This window comes from Bombyx mori, chromosome 1 (genome assembly GCF_030269925.1).
Source record: "Bombyx mori chromosome 1, ASM3026992v2".
NCBI lineage: Eukaryota > Metazoa > Arthropoda > Insecta > Lepidoptera > Bombycidae > Bombyx > Bombyx mori.
In genome coordinates this window covers 8181680-8199614 of record NC_085107.1, presented here as the reverse complement: position 1 = coordinate 8199614, position 17935 = coordinate 8181680, and the positions used below count along the sequence as shown (strand labels likewise).

The 17935-nt window shown below is 34.6% G+C and overlaps 1 protein-coding gene across 2 annotated transcripts in view; it reads right to left on the bottom strand.

Moving 5' to 3' along the window:
* Nucleotides 1-17935, bottom strand: part of LOC101741260 (carboxyl-terminal PDZ ligand of neuronal nitric oxide synthase protein) — a 166661-nt gene that overhangs the window by 81782 nt on the left and 66944 nt on the right. The gene's annotated exons all lie outside the window — the stretch shown is intronic.

Below are 17935 nucleotides of genomic sequence, written 5' to 3'. Positions count from 1 at the left end.
AAAATAATGCACAAAGCTCTAAATTCATTAGGATGATTTTAGTTTCGATTTCAAACGAATTCGACTGTGGGTGATATCAAACCAATTCCTAAACGCATTCGATACCTGTAATTCTAAAATGTAGCTATCTCGCTCTTTACTCAACTTCCGTCTTGTCTTTTTCCTAAGTGTTCGGTTAAGTGTGCGGTCATATTAAATAATACTTACTAATTAATTAAGTGTTTTAATCAATATATGAAAGACTGAAACTACTCCCTTGAAGTGCAGCTGATTTGACATTAATTAGTTCGACTTACTATTAATCGCCAGACGACCAAAGCCTTATTAAGTTAACGCTGCTAATTCGTCATGATTAACCCGTTGTAGTAGAATCTTCTGGAAAAGTTAGTGTTATTGTTTATTCGATTAGCTAATGAGTTTGTGGAATTTCACTGAGTCACAAATCTACTAGTTAAATAAAATTTAATCAACTCATTCATATAGTGTTTTGGTATGATTACCTAAGACGTGATCTCATCAAGTTGCAAGCTCTATTCAGGATTACTACTGCACGCCTAGGTATTTTATACAAATAAAATATTGTAAAGTTCAGTTCACAAAGCTTAATATTAAATAGCCAACGTTCCACAAAACCTTGATATATCTAAGCGTTGTTAGGTTTTGAAACATGACGTAAACGCGTATTATGTCATTCAAGTTTCTTGGTATTCTTTGACTATTCTATAGGTAGAACTTAAATAAATCAGTCGAATAATATTTATGATGAACTTAATTTAAATAAGTCACAATAATAATGAGAGCATAAGAAAGGCTTTAAAAGATTAGAAGATCTAGAAAAATTAGAAGAAAAAGAGTTTTAAGATTATCTTCAAAGCCTATTATTTCTTTTTTTCTTTGTCGTATAACTTTTGTCAGAGCCAGTCAGAGTCAGTCAGTATCATTGCTTTGGAAAGCTGTTATGAACCTCACGAGCAATCGTCACTTCTTTCAGTTTGTAGTGAGCTTGGTACATTCATGTAAATGACTCCCAACTTCTGACTTGACTTTGTCATGAAATTCGTCTATTATTAATGACTGATTACTACTCTCTTTAGTTGATTCCAGCCACGGCGACCACTTCAGCTCCATTTCTAATTGTCACGGTGTGCTCGTGTGTGGCTGTGTGCATAGCATATACATAACATAACATAATTCCCAAACTCTTAGTGACTAATTATTTAATTGGTAAAAATGTATTACATATTCGATATTACTTCAATGACTACTGAAGTAAGTTAAATATTAATCCACCTAAATTGTGAGTCTCTAAAAAAATATAAGTCCTCCAAAATACGCAGTAACGTACACGAGACAGCCATTAAACATTCGACGGCTGGCTATTTCCGGTCCCTGTCGTGTATATAAATATCTAGTACCGAATTTCTCGATGCCGATATTTTAAAAGACCATGATAATGTTTTCCTTTTTTAATACTTAGTTCTGAAGAACTTACATTAGATATAATATGTTTTCTTTATGATTAATCATAAGTGCATGACCTTACTTCTCTCTCCATCGTTTGTCGTAGCCTCGTCTGAGTTAGGTCTCCCATAATGCCCATATTGACTACTATTCACTGTCCTACCTATTTCTGGACATGAACATTCATGTTTTGTGTTAAAGGGCCGGATAATCGTTTTTAAATTTAAATTTTTACGTTCGGGTGTATTAGCTCACGGAGCATCTTGTTAAATGGTTACTAGAGGCCATATACATCACAACACGAAAACCGCCACTGACCATGAGACATTAGACCTAATTCTCAATTCTATAGTTTGGCTCCTGTATTCGATCTTCTGTATTAGTCATTCGGTAGAAATGGGCAGGGCGGTGATACCCCTACGGGCTCCCAAGATGTCCGACCACCAGTAAAAACCTACCAAATCCAAAAAATCCTCCAGTAGAAGCGGAAACATTATGCCTTGAATATGAGCGGTGTTATCTACGTTTTGTTCGCCTTAGGATCCCAAATTTGTTTAATACCAGCTGATTTTAATCAAATTATTGTCGACAAAAAGTCATTGTATAATACAAAGTGGTGTTAGCTCACGTGATGACGTCATAGCTAAGAATGTCTTTAGATTCGCATGAGTAATAACTATTGCTGATAGCTTATTGTGTGCTTAGAATCCAAATAGCTTAGGGCAAATCTAAACACTTTATTGAAAAGGGCAATTAAACGATAAATATATGAAAAACGAAAAAAAAAAGTAGGTATCTAGATTAACTAGTTTTCATTGTGTACCGACATTTATGCGTATGATTCGGAGAAATGCTAACAATAGGTGATATAATAAAATTAAAATAAAATTTCCTTATGATTTATCAAAGCATTTTGTTAATATTATCACATTAGTAGTGATCAATGGATACATTTGTATTTAGATGATTAAAATATGCATTATTCTCCCACATACAATATTCTGTCATCGATAAAATATTAAATTAACAAAACAAATTATTTATCGAAGGATATGTTGGCGATTGATGGGTAGACGAGCTTACAAGCTGCGTAAATAGTAACCGTAGACTACAGACATCACGAATTGTCAACCGTCAGCGACCTCGAGACAAGAGGCCGAAGTTTCACTTACAAAGCAACGGCACCCCGCTATGAGCTTGTCCACCAATCTAAGAAAAAAATGATTTTTCCCCTATTCTTGTTAAGATAGTCTTAAACTGCCTTGTAAAATAAAAGAAGATACATTAACAAAAAAGGTTTCAGCATTGAAAAGATGGGAGGGAACCTAGGTAGAAAACTCGACTAATGGACATATCCCGGTTACCTTTATAGTACTTTCATTGCCAATGTTTATAGACTCGGAAAGGTAGAGAGATGAAAAGGCTTTTCTAGTGAAACACCGAAGATATTCATAGCACGTAGCCTACACTCTGAGGAAATTAAACTACACCGAACATTCATAGTCGACACAGACAGATATACTTTGAATTGACGTCTCCGGTGCGATTTACTATTATTACAATACTTGGAATAAGAGGAATGACAGTCATTGCTGCTCAATATTCTAGCTTACTGTATTACTGTGATTTTTGTTTTATTGTATTACTTACAGCACAATGCTGGCCCTTCTTAATTAATAAGTACTAGGTTTTACTGGCGATTTTACTGCTGTTAATGTAGAAAAAAAAATACTAACCCTCAGAAATAGTACTGTTTTTCTGGACAAAAGCTAAACCATGGTAAGGTGTATGCGAAATTTCATGATGATCTCTTTAGTAGCTAAGGCGTGTTATAAGCGTAACAAATATACATACTCACTTTCGCATTTTTATTATTAGGTAATTATAAATTATTTTGGTTTAAAACCAGCACTATTTAATAATGTGGAGGTAAGACTGCGGACGTGTGTGCATTAACAAATTAACTTTATATTTTATGTACAACACCGTCCGAGAGAAACTTGAAATTACTGCGATTATTTTGTGTCTCCTGAGGCCCACTGGAACAGTGGCAAGACAGTTGCCGACAACAAAGCCCAGAAAAAAACGCTTTGGCCCCTTTACAACAACATAATACCATAAACTATGCAACGGTCTACTAGAACATGCCATAATGAAAAAAAACTCCATTCCTTTAAATTTAAAATTTCAAAGTTCATAAATCCTTGAGTTGCTCACGGTTCTGTAAATAATTTTACGTTGGAGTACAATGACGCGCTTTGAGCCTTCAATTTTATTAGAGAGATAATAGTAACCGCTCCTTCTCGAGGCCGTTTTTTTATGCAGGACAAAACAATTCAGTTGCCATTTCAAAAACATAGATAACGTTCATTATTGTTCGCGGGATGATTTGTATTCTGCGCATACACTCAAAACAGCCACCGACAACGATTGGTTTCCACCGGCTAAATAATTTGTTAAATTATTCAATGAGATTAACGTTCGATTTCCGCCGCCTTTTTTCCAAGAAATACGGATATCTAACGTCTAATTGAGACGTTTTCTGAATATTAATTCACGGCGTTCATTAACAAGTTGCGTTATTTTTTTAAAGAAATTATGTTTTGACTGTCACAATGCTCGGTGCTATTAAAATATATCTTTGCGTAGTTTTGTTGTAAAATAAGTAATCCTGATTGTTGGTATAAAAAGAAATGCTATGATCAGAGTGTCAGTCGGAAGTTTCAATGTTAAATTTGCATCTATTATTATGATATCGGTCCATATTATGTGTCTTGTTACGCATAAAGTATACGAATGAAAATAAATAATAGTTTAAAAAAACTGACAAAATACGCTTTTGTAGAAAATCGAACTAAAAAATAGAAAATAAATTTTAATAAATTTGAATTAAAAATAGTGTAAGAAAAAATGATTTTATTGTAAAAAAAAGCGTGGGGTGCCGTTCAGGATATTATCAAAATAACCCTTCTACTCATAATATCTGTTCATAAAATATTTATAACTACTGATACCATGCCCCCACGCTTTTTTTACAATAAAATCATTTTTTCTTACACTATTTTTAATTCAAATTTATTAAAATTTGTTTTCTATTTTTTATTTGGATTTTCTTGTCTTTTGTTAGTTTTTTTAAACTATTTTTCATTTTTTAGTTGAATTTAAATTTTTTAAACTCTTTTTTAATATTGAATTGTCATCGGTCCTTAATAAGTATACAAAATTTCGAGTTAATCCGACGTTTTTAAGGGGGTCAAAATTATGTTCAAAGATTCCGTTACATACATAGATACGTCTGAAGCTAATAAAAGCGTGTTAAAAATTAATATTTTTTCAAATAAATCATTTAATATCTGTGATCTACTTATAAAATAAAACAGTGTAATAGGTAATGAAAAATAGTTTGTTAATGAATCGCTGGGCTAATCAGTGCGTCTCTAGATATAATAGTTTTCACGTAGCAATAAGATCTAGAAGGGACTCCAGCCCACGTGCAATGCGAGCACTTCGACATGCCAAGTATATGCATGCTATGACATGTCGTCTTTTCGCATTAAAAGTGTACAATTTCCAAAAATATTCGAAATTGAGTTAATATGCGTAAAAATTTGGTATCACCGGTATTTTTCTCATAAATACTGTCAAAAGAGCGTAGTTTAGTTTTTTTTTACTAGTATTACTACTACTATAAACCAAATTAATACATAATTTTATCTTACTTTAAAAGACAGATAATGTAACTGGTAAAAAATTAAAAAATAATGTTGCAAAGATGATTAATATTCAACATGTTAAACCTTTCAAACACTCTCCTGTAAAATTAGTAAGTTTTGGGATAAAACAGTTTTAATGCGAGAAGACGATATGTTTATTCTAGACATATGAATTCACAAATAACAAAGAAGTCAAAAAAGCACTCCATATTTTAAATAACGTCCATGATATTCAGAAACGTTTTTCAATTTTCACTTAATTGCCGTTCAGTAAGCTTAATATAAAATATTTCTCAAAAATTAAAACACATTAAATTTTATCTAATTAGCTGAATGTTTTATGACTTCGGAAGTAAAAGAATTCAGAGATGGACCCGATTGATGTTTTGAAAGCTTAAAACAATTTGCCTTTATTTGAATCATCTGATCAAAAATTCACCTTGAAAGTTAAAGGTCAGAAAAGTTTGATATTTCAATATGCTATTTCATTATAACGTTACTTTCGTGCAACTTCTAGCTTAAGCTTTATGTAGTTCAATTATTCTGATGTGTTTTGTAACATTATAGTTACTATTTTTACATTTGTAACGGCCGCTTTATTTTATAATTTAATTTGAAGATTATGTTTTTCAAAACGATATTTGTACTAACTATATTTCTACTTTTGTTATTAGGGACCATAATAGGTCAATTACCATGCATCATTGAATGATTTTTACTACTACTTTTTAGTCAGAAACTATATAAAACAATAGGAACGAAAAATAATAACAGAAAATAATATATATTCGCAACATAATAATATAGCAAAATTAAATAGGCAAAATAGCATTCAACGGCGAAAGAAAACACTTACTAGCGTCATTTTATTCTATGTAATTGATTTTTATTTACTATGACGAAGATTGTATTTCATTAAAAGTGACCAAAATTGACATGACAATTACATTAAGTATTTGTATGCTTTTTGATAGTGTATTATTCAAATTAAACAATTTGATTTAAATAACTCACTCTCACTCAAACTCATAAATTTCGAAAATTCATCTGAGATTATGAATAGATCTACATTGTCTAATGGAGCCATATAAATCCAATGACCCAAGTATAGAACCTAATGATCTGTATAATTCTATCATCAGTACATAGCATTAATATTGGCTATTCAGCAGCGTATTTACTGTAACAAACTCAATAGGCGGACAAATTTCAAAAGCATTTAATTTGTATAGAAAATCGATTTTGCTCTAATTTTAAGTGACCTCGAAATTCTTATTAGACAAGAAATTACCTTTTTCTTGCCCGCGCACTGAAATTAATTATTTTTTTTCAATTCGCTTGTTAAGTGTTTTCTTTCTTTGTAGTTCGCTCAGCATGTTGAATAGATGTTTTACATTAGCAAATTGAAGAAACACAGCGCGAATTTGTAACAAAGGACAAAGGGGCAGACGAAAATTAAGCGAAGGAAAGAAAAAAAAAACATTTCGCTGTGTTGCATTAATTACAAGTGTCACCGAGTTATTTTGTTGATCGTGATCTGTTTTGCCCCATCGATTACCTGAAAATAAATAAAACAAGTTAAGTATTTATTTATTTTACATCGTAAAAAAGACGTGGTAGGGCGTATTGAGAGAACGAATGAGTAGGTTCCAGTATCGAAGCCGAGGAGACATCTTGCAATAATCTACTCAAAAAAAGTAGATAAATATGAAATTGATCGCTTTAAAGTAGAACTGGTGGTAGGACCTCTTGTGAGTCCGCGCGGGTGGGTACCACCGCCCTGCCTATTTCTGCCGTGAAGCAGTAATGCGTTTCGGTTTGAAGGGTGGGGCAGCCGTTGTAACTATACTGAGATCTTAGAACTTATATCTCAAGGTGGGTGGCGCATTTACGTTGTAGATGTCCATGGTCTCCAGTAACCATTTAACACCAGGTGGGCTGTGAGCTCGTCCATCGAACTAAGCAATAAAAAAAAGGAGATGCAAGCAAAATCCACCCCAACATATAGTTGTTTCTATAAATGTGAAAGTTTGAAGTAATGGTTGATGCGTGGTTTCAAAATTGTGTGATTCTTTCACTATTCGTATACCGCTGCCGAAGCTCGTATTTGAAATGTTTTATTTTAACGAAATGATAATGTGCCTTTCACGAAGAAACAATTCGCTATGTGTTTATACAATTTATACTCGGTTTTTTAGAGCATTTATTGATTAAATATGAAAAAAGAAAACAGAAACCTCTAACAGTACTGATTACGAATAAGAACATGTTTGAGGTATATTGCCTGGTGATTTGCAATACAAATGCCAAAAAAATGTCTAGTTCATATTCAATATGATTAAAGCGAATGAGTGATAATCGGCACGGCTGACCGCTAGAAGCAAGGTGGCCCCATTCGCCCGCGGCTTTCCGTAAAGCCCTCTATGACTCAGCCACCTGGAATTTATCCGAGCAAAAGCGTCTCTTTTCGACCGTCCGTTTCGACCCCGAACGTATCACTATTCCATAAACTAACATTAAATATTAATTTGCAGAACGGGCCCACTCCCGCGGCTTAGTCGACTAATGAAATTAAAATTAACGTGAATTTGTTAGAGAGAGTAAAAATACTGTGAAAATTCGGATGGGAGAAAACGAATGTTTAAACAAGAATGAGGCTGAGTAGTTAGACGTCTGACAAAACGTCGCCACTCGAGGCCATAAGGGCCTCTTGTGACGCGTAAACGGATTACGAGGGTACCACGGAGCCCTTGTTAAAATCAAAGTGTTGACTGTGAACCTAATGGCTGTCAGAGGCGACTCCCGGCCCCGCCGCTGTGTTATCACGTCACGCTATTTGTGCGTGTTCCAACTAATGGCTTACTTGAGAATTTTCCACGTACGTTTCTATTGTGCTTTTATCGTAAGAAGTTTGAATTAGTAACTTTAAGAATTCTTCTTGTTGGAAACATTAAAAAAAAACGTAAGAAAATATTTTACCTTTTAGATATGATTTGTGTTCTCTTCGATCACGTCAAGCAAAAAAATAGTTATACTATAATATTTGGAAATAAATTTATTCTCTTCATTTGTGAATTTAATAGTTGCTATAATTCTCATCCGCCTAGAGAAATATTTATGTTCTATCCTTTTTAAGTAGGGAACTATTCTGGAATAGTTTATTCTTCATGTTATTGTCTTGTGTCAAGAGCAGGTGGCACCGAGGCTCGCAATAACTTTCATTTCGAGACCATCTTTATAATGATAACCAGAAGTTCGTACCGACATAATGAAATTGTCATCCGCTTCAAAGCCGCGAGCTAAATTGTTTGTGACTTTGTGAGGGAAATTACGTGTGTCAGTCCTTATAAGTTTCCACGACACTGGAATTACAGCGTAATCAAATGCATGACGTAACCTATACCGATGCCATGGAATGACAAATAAAAAATTCAACCAGTCGATATCTTACAAGCCGATCGTGCTTACAATTCTGAAACTTATAATTTCCAATAGGCACTATAACCGAAAAAATCGGGAATAAAAATCCTGTTCATACTAATGTAGCAACCACCAAAAGTTGTACGCTCCGGGCGGGTCATGTTAATTAGATAAAAAAAATCGCTATTTCGGCTCAACCGAAATATTATGTTTATTAAACATCGGTGCCTTGGGGAAACTTCGTAAATTGAAATTTTTGCGTTGTGCTATTGTACTCAAAGAATGTTTTCTTTTCATTTACTTCTAATTTAGAAATTTATATAAAAAAGGGTGCGTGTACTTATGTACGCGCGTAAGAAGTTATACTTTATTTTTATTAAATTAATTTCTTTTTTTTATTTAAATTTTAAACATTTTGAAAAAAAAAATCGATTAAACAACATCCTTAAACACGCATATTGGACATCCTTTTTCTTGACATCGTATAAATTCGGTAATTCTCGGTACGGTTCGGAAAGTTCACCTGCGGCTATATTCAAACTCGCCAAGTTACGTCGGTCGTATTGTAATGAGCGATTTAGTGTTCAACTTCATTCTGTTAATTTTGTGTCACGGTGCGCGCGCATCGTAAAATTTCACTCTTATCAATTTTTTATAACGCGCCTAAAGAAGTATTTTGATAGGCAATGAAAAAGCGATGTATAGTAGTGGCTAGGTTTGCATAATAAACAGTCGGTCAGACTATAATAACAGCTTAGAAAATCACATTAATTTCCCGATACAATACGTATACGAATAAAGAGGGATACGTCATGTTTTCCACGTAACGAGATAATCACAAAAGGAGCCTGACCTAAAGAAGACAAGACATTTAGTGCGCGCCGCGCCGTTTCAAATAAAACCGGCATCGCGAAATCGTGAATCACAACGCATTATTGCCTGTTAATGGTAATACTGGAAATCAGTTCAGCACTCTATTGCCTTTGTTCCTAAATGATCTAATAACTGTCCTAAAATGGAAACGAATATTTTGTCTCAGTTGGGATTGCGGAACTAATGTAGCGTTTATTGTGGAAAGGTATTCGCTTGACTAGCTGTTAATCACCTAACATCTAATATGTGAACGGGTATTTGTTTGTGCCGAGTGTGTGCATTGAACTGACGTAGCCTTTGTCGTGCTCACGCCTGCACGCCGCATAATTACCAATTAAGATGCTATTGACATGTCAAATGCGTTTCCGGTAAACTCACGTGCTTGTCAACGCATTTTACGCTAACTTAATTTGTGTCAAATTACCTACCGAATTGAAGGTTTGATAGACAAGGCGAGTGAGATAGCGGCTTTTAATAAGTTTAAATTTTTTTCTCTTTAAAAGCTTAGCTGGATGAACTCATAATACACCTCTCGCTAAGGGGCTACTGCACATATATACGAAGTAAATTCTCTCTCCCATTTTCATATATAAATACGAGCGAGAAACCGCAAATGCATTGACTGTCTTTTCAACAGAGGAGAACTAAAAAGCCGAAATAGGTGCAAGAACACGCCTCACCACTCTTATGGTTAGCTTACGAAGTAAGTAAGAGAGTCTAGTAGGAAGAAATTTGTAAAGGTGCCTACTATTATAGACGGACATAAGAGAACGAGCAATAGTCTCTAGCATGAGATGAGATTTCTTTATATTTATTGCCGATATTGTAGACTAACCCTGGTAGTGAGGGGTCACTCGCTTACTCACGGACATCTACAGCGGCAAAGGCTAGAAAGGCCGGTGTCTACTTTATTATTACTCCTAACTATTACCTAATCAAACAATTATCACGTAACATTCAGGGGATAACTAAAGCGTGTTCACTAGTACTTTCAGTTGGAATGCTTACTGGTGGTAGGACCTCTTGTGAGTCCGCGCGGGTGGGTACCACCACCCTGCCTATTTCTGCCGTGAAGCAGTAATGCGTTTCGGTTTGAAGGGTGGGGCAGCCGTTATAACTTACTTGAGACCTTAGAACTTATATCTCAAGGTGGATGGTGCATTTACGTTGTGGATGTCTATGGGCTCCACTAACCACTTAACACCAGGTGGGCTGTGAGCTCGTACACCCATCTAAGCAATAAAAAAAAAATTGAAGCGGATGACTACATGTTTCGCTCATATAATCAGACGATCCTGTGGTAAAATTATTAAATGTTTACAGAAGTTATTCCACAACGTTCTTGTCATAGTCCACTTTGAAACACGAGGTCGCGTCTCAGTTTGAATAGCATAACATTAAAACCTGAATATTCTTTTGTGCCAAGATGTATATCAGGTAAAAGGCGTGGTTGATAGTTCCGCTCAAAGCGTTTGCATCTTTAAAGAAATAAGCTTAGAAAAATCTGTAGTTGCGACACCAAAAAGTCCTGTATTGAAACAATATACATTTCTTTATGTCGAAATTAATTTGTCATTAAGTACAAGTGTTGACTATTCTTCATTGTTGAACAAACCGAATGATTTAATTTACAAGTTACATACAAAGACATTAATTAGCTACATTCTTACTATAATACTCGTAGGAAATTTACGGGATTCTATTTTCAAACTGAAAATACGATATAATTGAGCCAGATCCTGAGATAAACTTTTCTTATTTGTCTTACCAAACTAATCTATAATTCTATGAAAGTAGACTACAAAGTTCTTTAAGGATAAAACGGCACAAAAAGAAGGCTTCGCTCATGCTATTAATTAGACACCTCCCAATTTATCGAAACTATTCGTTCAGCATCTAAATAATTTCTATGCTTGGACTTAGCCTTATGTAAGAGTAAAGTAAAGAGCTGTGATTTTTTGTGAGAGGATTTTTTTTAAGTTCCATACCTTTTTCCCGGGCAGGGGGGCTACACCTCCTACAAGGTGTCCACGCCTACGGTGCCCGTAGGTATGAAAGACTTAAGGGTCTGCAGATGTTGAGAGCAAACCGTGGGCCCAAAGGTGTTTTTAGGGTTCTATTTACTACGCAAATCCCTTTGAACTCTCTGACTCGACATCCGATCACCGTCTGAGGCCAAATTCGGGCAGATAAGCAGTCCAACGGTCAACACTACAACTGGACTCGCGGCGCCGTCCGTAAAAGATCCGACAGACAGGTCGTTGAATCGATCATGAGCCACAAGCGGCATTGATCTTCGCGGCACGGCAGCCCGACAGACCGCTCTGGCGGTCCTGGTTGATGTAACCGTGGTAGATGTACCCCGAGAGAGGACTAACAATTGATCATCGTACTCGACCGGAAAGTGGAGCACCCCACCACCCAGGTCCGGTTCACATAACCGACTCGTCCTTCAGGTAGGACTCGATCAGCTGGCGTAGATATGCAGGGATACCGTGATAATCGAGCGCCCATGCGATCACTGACCAGAGCAGGGTGTTCAATGCCAATCAATGAGAGCATCTCAACTTACCTCAGAGTGGCACTCTCTGAAGCATTTTAATTTGATACCTAATGACATCCTTCAAATACTTTAAAACAAGTGATACTTTATTCATTGTGCATTGATACTGCTACACCCCATACTTTCAGGTAGATACGAACTGTACGAATTTGAAACTTAATTGAATAAAGACAAAAAGAAATCAAATATAATATATATTTTTTAACATTATTAGTCTATTACTAAACAAAGTTGAAATTCGCGTTCGTCTTAGTGTTACGTTGTTATTCCCTTTTCAACGAAAAAAAAAATGCAATTTTCGCCATCAACCAAGAATAATTAAATATAAGTCCATACGTTTTATCACTGGACCAATGCGCTGCGATTCGATTGCCGTCGGGGAGACTGATGAACAGGTTTGTTTGCTCTTCGTCTGTGTGTTTAATATTAAAAAAATTCAAATATTTAAACTCCTGTAAGTCTGTTCCTTAAATTATGTATTTATATTTATGATTCCTTTAGTACAATTCGAGCAATAATTTATTCTCAATACGTTTAGAATCTTCAAGAACTTTATCATTATTTGTAATAAACACAATATAAATAATGTTAGCTCACTCAGACCTCCTTTTATTCCTTTCGGATGCGTCTAAAGTTAACTTTTAATAATTTCGAAGGTGGAGCCTGACTCTGAGTACCTTATGAAGCCTTGTTTGAAAAGCTCACAGCTGGATGGTACATGACAAAATAATTTTTAACAATTCCCCAATGTGTTATTGAGAAACGAGTGAGACATTGAGACATAACATCGTTTACATGTTCTAGAAATACAACTGGTTCACTAAGGCCGTAAACATTAGATTATTGAAGGGATTGAACACTGCAATAATAAGCAATCTCAGCGAAAGAAAAAAAAGCCCGGATCTACATTAACGAATCTATTTAGACTATAGTACGTCTTCGTAGCAATAAAGCTGGGTAATCCTTCAGCGATGTCCAGCGGATAACCTCAGGAATGTATTGATTAAATTTGAGCATCCCTTAATACGCCTACATTCCGTTAGGTTTCATTTTGCGGCTAGCGTCTATTCCGGCGTTAATGCAACCTCCATTTCTATTATACAAAGCATGTTAATTATGACACTTAAAATTAGAGTTATTTCACGAATGGAGTACTATAAAGAATGTCTTTTGTTTTTCAATGTGTCATTATCGTTATGATATCTTCAATGTGAGGCTTAGTCGAATACTATGCAACCTTCGATCATGAAACTTTTAGATCTTTATGCTTAGCTGAGACAGAGTGATTATACATGCTTGTTTGAAGGATAATTCAACAAATTACTGGTGGTAGGACCTCTTGTGAGCCCGCACGGGTTCGTACCACCACCCCGCCTAGTTCTGCCGTCAAGCAGTAATGCGTTTCGGTTTGAAAGGTGGGGCAGCCGTTGTAACTGTACTTGAGACCTTAGAACTTATATCTCAAGGTGGGTGGTGCATTTACGTTGTAGATGTCTATGGGCTCCAGTAACCACTTAACACCTGGTGGGCTGTGAGCTCGTCCACCCAACTAAGCAATAAAAATAAAATATAGGTATTATATTAAATTTTTAATAAATAGCGATGGTCCCACCTGTCGGTCCAATATGCATGGCAATCAAGCGATACTGTACAGGATGCTGACACCTATCCTTTGAGGCTACCTACCGCCCAACCATCAGTAATTACGCAAATTTCTATATTTCGGAGTTCGAATATTTGAAATCCTACGTGAACATGTTCTATACATATATATGAGGCCATCAACGCAAAAGTGGCCTAAGCTTACCATAGTTATTATGGCGCAATAAGGTTTAAGCTTTCATGAATTTGAATAGGCAAAAAAAGAAATACACGCCAAAAAAAATTTATAAAGCCATCTGTTATTTATGGGCGAAACTATGGATAGGCCGGCTTTACGTCAAAATTTAATATATTTTAAATAAATTGCAATATACATAATAATTATAAGTATCCAACCTAAGATTTGAGTCCTGATATAGTCATGTTACTCGATACCCTTTTGTTGATACGTGTACACTTCATTCTATAATTGCTTGGTTCGACCTTTTTTGTCTTAATATGTCACACCGAGCGTGCTTACGTCATGCCCACAATAACCTCATCGTATTAATCTATGGTTTCCATCTAGCTGATTGGTAGTGCATCACAATCCCTTCTTCGATCTTTCTATCCAGTAATTAGTTTCGCTGTATTTTTTTTCTCTTTATTAATGTACAAAACAAAAATTACAACCATAGAAATTATAAGTTTAAATATTGAATATACCAATCTGGATAATATTAATAACAATCTATTCTTTAAGTGCGTTAAATGTAAATATTAAAATAAATAGTGTGTAAAAAGTTAATTAATGTCACATTTTCCATGATCATTCGGATGGTACATGAAATTTCTTCCACGGTAATTTGTGAGGCCTATGACATGTTCTTGTTCGAGATTTGAGGAGAGTCCTCTGTAGTAAGCAGCAGTTTGGCTGTGCCTCTGGGATTGCTAATCGAGAACCCTCGATCATGTATAGCAATTTAATATTATGCTATTTAGTTTCAACAATGTAATATTACACCAAATTAAAAACGTTTTAAATTTGTTCTTTATTTAGAACACTTTTAATTTTAGTAAGCATTACCATTACCAAAACTTAAAAATAAATCCTTAACTTATAATATCCTTAGTTAATAACCGTTCATTATTTCATAAAATATGTCTTTAATGTCTTTAAACACAAAACAGCGAACAAAAGTACAATATTTTAAGAAGGCTACGCTATAACGAACCTTAACTTTTATCTTATTCCCCAAATAACATTGTACATACTTATAACCTAAAGTGGAGATATCAAAATGATCTTCTAGTCTGTTTATGAATTATAATCGTTAAATATAAAATTTTCGTTCAAAATGTTCGTTCGTAGGCAGCGGCTTGGCTCTGTCCCTGGCATTGCTGAAGTCAATAGGCGACGGTAACCACTCACCATCAGGTGGGCCGTATGCTCGTCTGCCTAAAAAGGCAATAAATAAAAAAAACTATACGCCATCATACTCATCCTCTTGTTAAACATCAAAGTGCACTATTCAGCAGACCCCACGTTGTCAAATTAAATGTCAGCTTGACATTCTATAACTACTTGAAAAGACATGGAAAAACTTTATTGAACATTATTTTACTCGTAGTACGATATTGAGTTGAGTAATTTTTTTTTTCTTATATAAGTGGACGAGCTCACAGCCAACTGGTGTTAAGTGGTTACTGGAGCCCATAGACATTCACAACGTAAATGCGCCACCCACCTTGAGATACAAGTTCTAAGGTCTCAAGTATAGTTACAATTTGAGTTTAGAAACATTTGGTACTGCTTTAATAAGCTGCATGAATAGTTTGACTTACTGAATGTCAAACGTAAATACGTTACAATAATTTATCTTAACTACGTTAATGTTAATTTATATTTAACACATTAAACGAACTAATACGAAATTTACCACCTACCACCAACGCCATTATGATTTTATAGACATACTAGCGACCCGCCCTCGCTTCGCTTCGGAAACATTAAAACACACATGAAACCAAAAAAATAAAATTAAAAAAAAAATTAAAAAAAGTAGCCTATGTTCATCAGGGACAATGTCGGCTTCTAATGGAAAAATATTTTTTCAAATCGGTCCAGTAGTTTCGGAGCCTATTCGAAACAAACAAACAAACAAATCTTTCCTCTTTATAATATTAGTATAGATATAGATATAGATTGAATAAGAGATAATACTATTTCTACCACACGTAATTCTAAGGTATTATTTGTCACTTGTTCGGCATTTAAATATTGTGCCAAATATCGTCTAATTATCCATATTATCTCGACTAAGACGAAATTGTCGGGAATAATAGAAAGAAAATATATAAACACGATATTCAAACGCACATTAAAACTCTTTTTCCGCGAAAATCGAAGAAAATACTTCATTGAATAACGTTCGAAAATAAAATAATAGTGTTTATTGAACAAATGATATTCATGAATGAGTGTTCGCAAAGTGTATACGTTTTAGCGCCGTCAACGCAAAAACATCCTTCCGATGCCGGATTACGCATGGCCGAGACGTTCTCTGCATATCGAGTAGCTACAATGCGAGTTGTGGAGTCGGCACTTGCCTACATGGTAGGGATGTCGAATAGAGGAAGCAACACAAAAAAAAAACATTTTATTACTTGATTGGTATTCAATATTTAATATCTATATATTAATACGTGAAGCAAAAACTTTGTATCCCTTTTTACGAAAATTGCGCGGACGGAGGAGTATGAAATTTTCCACACTTATAGAGAATATAGAGAAGAAGTGCACAATGCTAATATTTTTTTAAAATAATGCACAAAAGATACATTAAATCAATAAAGAAAACATTACACACACTACATACCATGTATTTGACGCACACATGCATGCATCATGCATACTATTTATTGTCAAACTTTTGTTCTTGACGTCTGTTGTCAAATTGAGAATAGATATAAATATTGTTAGTCTTTGTTAATATTTTTTATAATGTAGTCTTGGCGAAATTTGTGATTATAGAAGTATAAAATACAATCATAATAGTGTACAAACTTACCATTCCAATTAATTATAGTCGAATTTCGACTACTACGGGACCTCTAGTAATTGATTATTGTGGTTACTTATTTGCTATTTGCAAATACAAGGTGGGTGGTGCATTTACGTCGTATATGTCTATGGACTACAGTAACCACTTAACACCAGGTGGGCTGTGAGCTCGTCCACCCATCAAAGCAATAAAAAAAAAACAAAGATAATGATGCTGGTAGATATTTGGAAGTATAAGTCCATTTAAGCTAAGAGTATTAAAGTTAGTATGAATTTTTTTCGATCAGCCAATATACGAGTAGTATACACCCATTTCTTACAAAGTACATACACACCTTTTCAACGTATTTTATAATAGAATACTTTACTACATATGTTTATTAACTCATTTCTTTGTATGTCTGTTCGTTTAAAATTCCATAATTTATATTAAGGTAACTTTAAAGGTAAAGTAACTTTAATTTGGAATATAACTCAGAATCAATAGCCAAGAAAAGAAAAGAAAAGGCGAAAAAAAAATGTTTTGTTTATTTTAAAAATTATTAAAAAAAATTATTTTATGAATTTAAATTTCATAAAGTTTTTTGACGCGATGTTGATAAATTTGAAGGTGTGCATACTTTTACGATTTCGGAAAAGCATATCTAACTCGCGTCGTCCATCTTTACGAGAGCTCTTTTGCAGCCAACCTAAAGAAATTCGCACGCTTCAATGCACTATAGCATATTTCCAGCATTTCCGTATAGAGTATCTCTGTACTAGTAAGATTTAGAGTTACGTGCATATTAATAGTCGAGGAAATGATTTAGTTAAAATAAAAGTTAAAGCAGTAAAAAAATTATATCCCTAAGAATAGTCTTCGATATAAGGTGCTTACGTCTTTTTGTGTTTTACTAATAACGTGAATGCAAAATTCAACGATGATTAATACGGGAAAACGTAGCTAACAAACAAACAAACAATCTCATTCTGAATTTATGAAATTAATAAAGAATGGATACAAAGTTTTAAATGGTTTTAGTCTTAATGAAATTTCTAAAGTTCGCTTCATTGAGATTTGATTATGATGTCTTAACCGTCGACTTAGTGGTCCTTTCAATGTGTATAAGCGTGATTTAGTATTCATTGAATTTTTTAAGGGATGGTAATTTTTTCCTATGTTCCTGCCCATTTCTGCTGTGTAGTAACATTAAGTTTCAGTCTGAAGGCCAGGTTGGCCATTGGAATTGAAAGTTCGACCTCATGTGTCAAAGCCTTCCT